At 39.9% G+C, this 8,926-nt stretch overlaps 1 protein-coding gene across 3 annotated transcripts in view; it reads right to left on the bottom strand.

The window, feature by feature from the left end:
- Positions 1–8,576, bottom strand: part of Ttll7 (tubulin tyrosine ligase like 7) — a 128,400-nt gene extending 119,824 nt beyond the window's left edge. For all 3 annotated transcript variants that reach the window (XM_048351657.1, XM_048351660.1, XM_048351661.1), the window contains exon 1: positions 8,419–8,576. The gene's annotated coding sequence lies outside the window, so the exon portion shown is untranslated. The remainder of the gene's footprint in view (positions 1–8,418) is intronic.
- Between the last annotated feature and the right edge of the window lie 350 nt (positions 8,577–8,926).

Below are 8,926 nucleotides of genomic sequence, written 5' to 3' on the forward strand. Positions count from 1 at the left end.
TGTTTACATTAAAAAAGGAAATAATCACAAATCAATAGTTTAAACTTATATGTAATAAAATAGAAAATAAAAACCGAAAAGAAGCAAATGGAAAGCCTTGAGTTTAAATCCCAGTAAATACTGCCAATGACTTGAAAATAATTGGGAAAATAAATGTAACATAAAACCTTAGCTCTTCAAAAATATTAAATTAATAAACTTCTATCTACACCTACAATAAGTTTAAAAGGTAAGACATAGTCACACATATCAAGAATGAAACAACATCTCAATAGAATCAAAATCCAATAAAAGAATCTGGGTAAAGAAACTATAAATAACTTTACTAATAAACTCAATAACTTAAACCCAGTCCTTGAACAACCATGAACTACAGAATCTCTGAGTGATTCTGTAACTACTAAAAGAAAATTTTGTTTTCATAAAAGAATTAATGCCAATTTTATATTACCTCTTTTGAATATGAGAGGGAATCACTCCCAACTCATTTTCTGAGGCTAACCGGAACCAGGACAACCAAAATCAGACCAAGAAATCACAATAAAAATTAAAAATTGACCATTAGGTCCAATGTTAGATTGAAAACTACTATAAAATGTGAAAATCTAATAAATACATGTGTGCAAATGGATATGTAAATAAAATGCATATATAATCATCACAAGTGAAATTTATTTCATATGTGCAAGGTAGATTGAGCATTCAAGAATCAATGTAATTTACCATATCAGCAGCCTAGGAAAGAAAACTCATACCACTATACCAAGTAAAAAGGGCAAATCACTGAGGTAATTCAGACTACATTCAGGAGAAAAATCTCAGTATATTAGGTACAGAGAATTTTTCTGACTCCATACATGATTTTCACATGTATGTTAATCTGTCCTTACTTATGAAGAAGTAGTTTCAAGACCCTACATGGATTAGAAAATCCTTCAGTGCTCTAATCCCTTACATAAAATATCATCATATTTTCTTATATCCCACACATATTCTCCCACATTCCTAAAACTGTATCTAAATTACAAATATCTAATACAGTATAAATGCTATTTAAACAGTTTCTATACTGTTTCATTTAGGGAATCATTTTTTAAAAGGAGATGTGTATATGTGTTCAGTAAGCATATATTTGAATATTTTCAATCTGTCATTGGTTTGCATGGATGGATGCAGGCCCCATAGATATGGAGATGACCACACACACACACACACACACACACACACACACACACACACACACCCTGCAGCTAGCATCATACATAATCATGATACATGACTTCCCTCTAAGATTGGAAACAAATAAAGATGTCCACTCTAATAACTTTTATTAACAGTAGAAGTTCTTCTACTAACTGGAAGTTCTAGTCATTGAATAAGGCAAAGGAATAAAGATATATAGATTTGAAAGAAGAAATAAAACTATTGACAGATAATATGGTCTACATAATGTGACTATATATATGTACATACATAGGCTTATTTGCAGTGATTTTTAACAAGTGACCAAGTTTTTGCACATATATAGAATCTGTTTTATTTAGTAACTTGAGAAGTACTGATCCCAACCTTTCAAACTTCCATTTTTTTTTTTTTGTTTTTTTTTTTTTGGCCAGTTCTGGGCCTTGGACTCATGGCCTGAGCACTGTCCCTGGCTTCCTTTTGCTCAAGGCTAGCACTCTGCCACTTGAACCACAGCGCCACTTCCGGCCATTTTCTGTATATGTGGTGCTGGGGAATTGAACCCAGGGCCTCATGTATAGGAGGCAAGCTCTCTTGCCACTAGGCCATATCCCCAGCCCATCCATTAATATTTTAAATGTCCACATGCTTTTAATGTTTGTGGCAAGTTCCAGAATAATGGAATATGTTGCAATATGTATGTATTGACCAAATCAGAGCTAAAGTGAACTAAAATTAGATGCAAGAGATTCTTGAAATATTCAATACACTTGATAAGTTATGTTTTCCTCAATTAGCATAGACATAAAACCAAAAGTCTAGCCAATAGTCCACCGGAGGACACTCTCCGGTTTATATATAGCAGGAAGAACAAATATTAAGTGTCAGAACTAGAGAAGCAGCTGTATACTAATTTCTAATCCCATCCTACAGGCTCATTTTGCCTGGTCTTGTTTCGTTTTTGTTTCTCTTTATTGCTACTTTTTACATTGTCAAAATGGACAAAATAATACCTGCCGAACTTAGGACTGTAAGTTTAAACATGCCTAAATCACTAAGTGTTGTCTTCTTAGCTATGATCAAACTTACAACTAAATGAAAATATCCCTATCTGTTTTCACAAATATGAGATAAACTGATGATAAAAGCTGCTCAATCTCTACTTTTCCTGTCCACAGCACTAACCTATATTTGTTGGCTAACTGCTGACTGTTCTAAATATAGACCATAACATGTGCTAATATCACTGTCCTGATTTTTTAGCAATCACTATGAACATTACACATGACCACAGATTTTATTTGATAAGTACCTTTAACAATAGATTTAAATAATGATGACAAAATTACACATGAAAATTTCCCATCAAATACAATGATTCAAATTAAACTCACATTTGCTAGTTTTTTTTATAAGTAATCCTTATGTATAATATAGTAGACCTACAATTAAGACATTTTATTTAAAAACAACAACAACAAATGTTAATTGGGGCAACTTCACTTACAAAAGAAAGATAAGACGGTACTGCCTTCAATAAACATAAGCACTGGTAAAATGTAATTCAACAGATAACTATGGGATGGTTTTGAAACTGCCTGTATTACTGCTGCTATTTCTGAGTCTATAAATGCTGAGCTTAGTTTTTTAAAAAGATAACTTCAACAGTATACATGGAGGAGAAAGAAGAAATCATGTAAAAACAGACTCTTGTAAATTAGGCTCTCTAGCTCACACTTTGCAAAGCTGTGGGTGAGAAGAGCAGATACGTTCAAAAATAATCCTTTGTCAAATATAACATTCCTTTTCACATGGCTAGGCAAAGGGACAAAAATAACATGGAAAGAAGTCTGGAAGTTCAGGCACTACAATGCAATTTAGCAATAGCAAGCAATATATAGATGGTTCCACCCACCCAGCAATATCATCCAACAATATCATCAGTTTCAATGAGGAAAATATTATCAGAGATCTGGGCTATCGCCAGAGAAGACCCAGTAAACACATGCCCATTAACTCCATACCTTCAAAGTAGAGAAGCCCACTGGGTGATGACAAGTAAAAAATGAAAAGAGAGAGAAAAATGAGTTTATCACTCACTTTCCCAGAACCCAAGCAATCCCAATGGCTTATCTCTGCCAACTACTGTGTATACTAAGATACAATCATATGTTAACAGAGAAATGTCAACTGGGAAATAAAGCTAGTGGAGAATAAATAGTGAAGCCTATTTAAATTTGACTTTTCTGCTTTCAACTCTAGGGAAATTTTTGCTAAACTCGCTTCAATTTTGACACATAATGCCTGAGAGAAATGGAAATAAATGTGATAAGGGCTTAAGCAAATTTCTAATTACAGGACAGATTCTCCCTAAAATACTCTACCCACCTGAATGTCCATCTTTTATCAGAAGAGATCTCTCAGGAGCAGTAAGAAGATGGGAGTATTGGATCTCTTTGGTTTTCAATGGTTTGCTTCAGTTTTCACTGTTCCCTTTCAGGTGTCCCAAATTGATGGACACATTATAAGAATCTGCCTCTGCTCCCTAGTTACAGCTTCAGAATATCTCTGACTTCTCTTCCACGAGTACTCACAGAAATTTAATGGCCAGTTGCTTCAATAGCTTTCAGGATTTGTCACCCAGATGGAAGCAGGTCCCAGAGGAAGCTCAGATTAAAACTTGAGGGAGTAAATCAGGAGTCTGGCTGGCTAAAGCATCTGCTCAACGTTGGATTCTGCCCTTCTCATAATAAGGAGTAAGTGCCATGTGTCCCCGCAACACATGGGGGAAACTGAGACACGGTGTTTTTCTCAATGAAGTGACTTTTTCCTCTGGTGAAGTGATACTGGGAACAAAAGAAGGGCAGCCACTCTATACTGGGGGTGACACTAGGACTGTTATGCTTCTCCAGTGGCCCCTGTCCACCAAAGTCCTCTATGGCAAATGTGTACCAGGGAGTGATCACGAATGTTCAATATTGGTCAAGTGTGCCTTCCATATGCACTTCTGTACGTTGTACCCAAGGCTTTTGCTGAGAATGGTGGAAAGAATCCAGATTTGTCCTTTCCTGTTGAATTCTCCAAATCAAAATGGAAACATGAGTTCCTACCTGTGACTTGCACTCCCAGGGTGTCAAAGCTGGGATCTAAGAGGAGGACAGAGGCTGAAGTTTGAAGGAGACAGATATAGAGTATGGTGAGTGACAGGGTAAAGGACACAGTGATGCCAAGTTAAATTCCACTAACACAGCCTTCAGACCAGAAAGTCATCACATATGCCTCTTCTCTGACTATAATTTTTTTCCTCCTCTCACCAAACCTGCTCTGTAACTTTAATTACATCTCCTCCCTTCTTTAGTCCCAACTGCCTGCCTTTCTATCAGTTCTTATGATTTAGCTAATAGTTCCAATCAAAAGAAAGGCCACCTGGAAAAATATAACCCAAGGATCCATTGACATGATTGGGTATTTTTAATACTAACACACAAATATTCTATACTCAATATATAACTGTTCCAAATTGAACATATAAAATGCAGTAGAGGGACTGGGAATATGGCCTGGTGGTAAAGTGTGTGCTTCATATATATGAAGCCCTGGGTTCAATTCCTCATCACCACATATATAGAAAAAGCTGGAAGTGGTGCTGTGGCTCAAGTGGTAGAGTGTTAGTCTTGAGCAAAAAGAAGCCAGGGACAGTGCTCAGGCCCTGAGATCAAGCACCAGGACTGGCAAAAAAAAAAAAAAAAGCAAAAAACAAAACAAAAATAAAACTTTGGCAAAATGTAGTAGTTTCAACACTTGCTTAAAATAACTTGAAGAACTCATATCCTTTACCCTAAAATTGTATCCTAAGAAATTAATTTCCAAAATACAGAAAAAGCTTACATACAAAGGTGTTCATCATAGTGTTACTTATTATTATCAATAATAGAATAGCAATAGGAATATTAGGACATTCTAGTATCTCTAACAGAAATTACACCGGCATTTTAAATGCTTACTTCTTCAACTATAGATCTGTTTTTTTTAAAAATCAGCATTAGTCCAGCACTATTGGTGTGTGCCTGTAATCCTAGCTACTCAGGAGGCTAAAATCTGAGAACCATAATTCAAAGTTAGCTCAGGTAGAAAAGTTTGTGTGAGTTCATCTCCAATTAACCACCAAAGCATCACCAAAAGTCATCTTCACTAATGGTACAACACTAGCCTTGAGCAAACCAGCTCAGGGACAGTGCCAAGCTGTGTGTTCAAACCCCAAGACCCACCCACACAAAAGAGAAAGAGAATTTTTAAGTAAAAAATTACACATCAAAAGTAAATAATAGGGGCTGGGGATATGGCCTAGTGGCAAGAGTGCCTGCCTCGGATACACGAGGCCCTAGGTTCGATTCCCCAGCACCACATATACAGAAAACGGCCAGAAGCGGCGCTGTGGCTCAAGTAGCAGAGTGGTAGCTTTGAGTGGGAAGAAGCCAGGGACGGTGCTCAGGCCCTGAGTCCAAGGCCCAGGACTGGCAAAAAAAAAAAAAAAAAAAAGTAAATAATACAGCATAGTTAAAGCCAAGCATATAAAAAAAACATACTAAACAGTTCATAGCTGCCTCTTCTTGGTAAGATTATGGTAATTTTTTTTCTCCCTTTACATGTTCTTGTAGTTTCCAAATTGTTCCAAGTTGTATCATTGAGGAGGGGTAGCTTTTAAAAAAGCAAACTTCTTTAGAAAGGGGAATTATTTGCATAGAAAACTGTTTCTGCAGTTTGCTAACAACCAGTTCTTTTAGAAAATATACCATTTTCTGGAAGGGGGTCTTGAGCCAAGTGATATAGAGAACATAGCAAGAGAAACTCATCCTGCTTAGAAATCTACACTAGTTTTCTATATTTGCTACATCACAACCAGATTACACATTGGACCTCTCAGGCTCTTCATAATCCAAACAATATATGAGCACCTTCACTGAGTCTGTGGTATTCTCTTTGCCTATGGAAATACTTCCCAGCACTCAGAGACTGACTTGATTCACTTTCATCCACTAAAACTTCCTTGATCCTTTGACTTTTCTGACTCAACTTCTAATTCTCCATTCCCTTATGGTGTTGCTAGACTGCCCCATCTTTTTCTGACATAAGCCCATTCTAAGTAATTTTATTAATTAATCCTATATAATCAAACACGTCACAGGTACACTTGAAGTTCCTTGAGACCTGGAATTTAAAGGGCCTGAAAATACTTGGCAAGTAGATAGAGACAGAGAGACAAGACTGACCTAAAGCCAGATTGGTATCATATGTATCTCAATGTTGATACCTAAATAAACCATGCCTCTTCTATTTCAAAATCTGTTTTTAGGTCATGCACTTTCCTTTCTTTTAAAATAGCATGTACTGTATTTTTGCTTATTCATTCTTATCAGTTCTGTTGCTTCCCCTGGGAATAAACAGATTTGATTACAAGACATCTCACCAAGGTTTAGTCATATGTAAAATAAATAAATAAACACTTATCAGACTGACTTGATTCATTTCCATTAGATTCTGTCCAGGAATCTAATTTAGGACAAGAACAGGACCCTTTTTCTTGTCTGAACAGCAAACTGAAATACATGCCTTCATTTTATGTCCTTACTTAGGCAATACACTTTAGTGTACCAATACCTACCTACATTAACTTAAGAACTGTCTAGTGCAAATATGTTAATACTTTAGAAGTGAGGTACAAAATTATTCCATTCCTGTCTGCCATCAAATACTCTGCTGGTACTTAACAATAATGGGCCCTTGTATTTTATCAACCTGCCTCCTGAGACATCACCAAGAGAAGTACATCTTAAAAGAAAAATCTATAAGTCACAAATGAAAATCAAATGATCCAGCAAAGAAGAAAGACTTAGCATCCATTATTTTTGCAGAAGAAGCATACAAGGTCAGTATAATTATTCACTCTGAACGGCAGGGAAAAACAAATTCAGTCTCCTGTATCAAAATACAATTTACTACAATACGTTGTTTAAATGAGACAGGTAGCCCTAAGAGTAAATGTTGGTCCAGATTCTTCCACTATTGACTCATCTTGGACCTTCTCTTTATTTCAGATTTAGTCGATAAAAGAGAGTTATCACCTGTTAGGCCAAACCACAAAGTTGAAATGAATCAAATAACATGATCTGAGTCTATGTTTATCTGTCACCCAATTCTTTGTTATTCAGTCTCTCACTAAAATGTATTGAACATCTCGTTATTACTTCCCTATGCAGTGTTGTACATAATGTTATACTAGATGCTTCCTAGAAAATGCACTTTTTCACAGATTTCAAAAAAACATTCTTTTCTATCTAAAAAGCAGTACTTTCATACGCAGAAAGTTTACAAGTTGCTGTTGTTGTTTGAGATTACTGCCATAAGAATTCATCCTTACGTTTACTATCTAGCAGTGCATACAACACACGTTGGGATGCCTTACTCATTAATAGAGTGGGAAAAGTCCCTGGACTTTGGAGCAAGGGAGACCCGTATTCAAATCCTGTTCTTGACCTTGAGAATGTATTCTAACATGTCCGGATTGTGCTGATTTAATGAAGTAACGTATATAAAATAAAAGTGAGTGACTAGGATCTGCAAGCATTATGTCCTACCTATCTCCTATCTTTGCTCTCCATGCTAGGACTAACCAACCCACCCGGAACTTTGATGGGGCAATATCGCACATCAAGAGATGTCTTTTTCATGAGGATGCTGCTATCAGGTGGATGAGCGCATGAACCCAAAGGAGCAAGAAGCAGGAAAATGAGCTATTTGCAATGGCCCCAGTCTTCAGTCGGATGTGCGTGGTGGGGGTTGGGGGGGGCTGGGGAGAAGACACCAATGAGACAGGCTTTGAAGAGCGCACCTCTGACTCAGGTTGGTGCGCCCTGGGATGTGGGGAAAGGGCGGAATCACCGAAGCATCGGACCCCCCGACCCGAGCTCGCCCTACCGCGAGGGGACCCTCTACCTTCTGGAGCCTGGAAACTGGGGTGGGAGCCGCAACTGACCGCGTCCGCTCCCCTCCCCCCTCCTGCCCCAACCTCCCGGCGCCCATGGTGCTGAATCATTAGCCTCCGAGAGCACCAACCCCTGCTGGGCGCCTCGCAGGAACTCGGTACCCGGGACACTGCTCGTCCGGGATGGAGACCGAGATCTCGGGGTGCAGGGTCGGTGGGATAAGGGTCAGGAGGACGGAGGCACAGGTACTCACGGGCGAGGCAGCGCAGCCGCTTCCTCGCCTCCCAACTGCGACCGTCCCTCGGCGGCTCCCGCGCTCCCCGGCGGCCCGGAGGTCGGTTCCCGGGCCCCAGCAGCCAGCGCCGGTGTCTCAGGCGATGCCCCCGCCCGCCGCCCGCCCGCGGCAGCCACCGCTCAGGCTCCGGCGCGCGACCCCAAGCAGCTGGAGCAGCTGGCGCTGCCCAAGGGGTGGCGGCTACCGATGGGCCAGACCATTCGCCCGCCGCCACCGGGGGTGTGCGTCGTGCGGGGAGGCGCGAGCGTCCCGGACGCCTGGGGGGCTCGGCACGGGTGGGAGGAACCAAGAAGGGCTGGGGGGGGTGCTCTGCCTACGCGCGCGGGACCAACGCTCTGGGGACCAACCCCTGAGCCGTCTGCCTGTCCCTCGCAAACTGCTACAGGCCCTGCGTGAAGGTCCGGGAGCCTCCGGGTCCCCCGCGATAGTCTTGGTCCCGCTTTAGAACGCGGCAAACAGAGAACCT

The sequence above is a fragment of the Perognathus longimembris genome, chromosome 7, assembly GCF_023159225.1.
Source record: "Perognathus longimembris pacificus isolate PPM17 chromosome 7, ASM2315922v1, whole genome shotgun sequence".
NCBI lineage: Eukaryota > Metazoa > Chordata > Mammalia > Rodentia > Heteromyidae > Perognathus > Perognathus longimembris.